Here is a 1942-nt window from a genome sequence, read left to right on the forward strand (position 1 = left end):
CCCTTCCCTTCCCTTCCCTTCCCTTCCCTTCCCTTCTCTTCCCTTTCCTTTCCTTTCTTTCCTTTCTTCCCCAATGTCCCTTCCCTTACCCAATTTCTTCTTTTTCCCTTTCCTTCTTTTCTATCTTCCCTTTCCTAGCTGCCCCTTTCTGTCCCTCCACATTTCTCCCATCTCTTTTCTCCTCTCCTCTCCTCTTTCCTTCCTCTCTTTTTTCTTCCCCTTTCTTTCATCTCTCGTCCTCCCCTTTGTCTATCTGTCTCTTCTTTCATTTTAAATGCTTGATTTCTTTTTCAGCTGTAACCTTATTATAAAAGCCCCTTATAAATTACATTTTCTTCCTATAATAAAGCTTGGATGATGTTTTAGTTCCTTTTTATTGCTGTAATAAAACACCACAACAAAAACAATTTAGGGAAGAAAGGGTCTATTTTGGTTTAGCAAGCAGGAAAGATATGGTGACAGGAACAAGAAGTTGGATGGTTATATTACATTTGCCCCTGGAAATCAGAGAGTGATCAGGTAATGGAGCTGGGCTATAAATCCTCAAGGCATACCCCGCAGTTACCAACTTCCATCAGCAAGACTCTACCTCCTAAAATTTCCACAGCCTTTCTAAACAGCACCACTGGGTGTGAGTCATGTATTCAAACATGTGAGCCTATAGGGGACATTTCACATTCAAACCACAACATTCTGCTTCTGGCTACCCCACCCACCCCAGGCTAATGGACATTACTTAGTGCAAAATGTATTTAGTCTAACTGAATCCCACAGCTTCATGTCTGCCATCTGGGGCTTGTGATGAAAGTGGCTGTACCCCATTCCTCTAGCTCTGTCTTCTGGTATATATAGACTCTGTCTTAGGTAGGCTTCATAACATACCTATAGCTTTCCTTGGAAGATGGTTCATGATTCTGGTATTTCCAATATTTTAAATCTCCACTACAACTTAGGGTTCACCCTCACTGTTTCACTCTGTGGCTTCTCAGGACCTTCTTTCAGGACTTTATCCATGCCACATGCTGGTTGGTCCCCAAAGTCTTTGAAACTGTGGAAGAAGACTTCATGATCCTTTCAATGTTACATCTCATACCTGCAAAACTAGTACCACATGGTACTAGCAGACACTAGTAAGCTCTGCTGACACCTTGTATTGGAACATGGTTCCATCTTATAACATTAGGTAATTCATTTCCAGGAGCTGGATATCACATGGACATTGGAGCTTAGGTTCTCTGCTTTTAAAGAGATTTATCTTTATTAGCCTTCTGTTATAGGGAGGCTGTTTGTTTCCTGGCTGCCTGGCAGCTCAGACCTGAAATAATCACACAGAATTTGTATTAATTAAATCACTGCTTGGCCTGTTAGCTCTAACTTCTTATTGGCTCTTACATCTTAATTTAACCCATCTCCATTAATCTGTGTATCACACGAGGTTGTGGCCTACCAACAAAATTTCAGTGTGCCTGTCTCCAGTGGCAGCTCCATGGCTTCTTCCTTACTCTGCCTACTTTCTCCCAGCATTCAGTTTAGTTTTCCCCACCTACCTAAGTTCTGCCCTATCAACAGGCCAAGGCAGTTTCTTTGTTCACCAGTTCACAGTATACAGAGGGGAATCACACATCATCCTTCTTCTCCAATTATTACTCTTTATCACTGCAGATCTACATGGGCTTCATGAATTGCCTCTGGCATAGATTCTTTGTGTGGACTGTAGTAGGAAGTTATATAGCAAGAGAGAAGTCTGGTTCACAGAGGATCTTATGGAGCTGAGATTCCGAGCTTGACTTGGCTGTCTATTCCCATTCTGTTACACAGGGTAAAGTCCTTCTATCTTAACTAAGGCATTTTCAATTAGTTCTTATTTATTTCAGTCAAATCTATATCCCCAAATGGATTAAAGACCTCAATATCAGTCCGAACACACTGAACCTGATAGAAG

The 1942-nt window shown here is 41.6% G+C and overlaps 1 protein-coding gene across 7 annotated transcripts in view; it reads left to right on the forward strand.

Annotated features, from left to right (window-relative positions):
- The window catches only part of Bicd1 (BICD cargo adaptor 1), a 152037-nt gene that overhangs the window by 72600 nt on the left and 77495 nt on the right, over window positions 1-1942 (forward strand). The window lies entirely within an intron of this gene.

The sequence above is a fragment of the Microtus ochrogaster genome (assembly GCF_000317375.1).
Source record: "Microtus ochrogaster isolate Prairie Vole_2 chromosome 14 unlocalized genomic scaffold, MicOch1.0 chr14_random_2, whole genome shotgun sequence".
In the NCBI taxonomy this organism is placed as follows: domain Eukaryota; kingdom Metazoa; phylum Chordata; class Mammalia; order Rodentia; family Cricetidae; genus Microtus; species Microtus ochrogaster.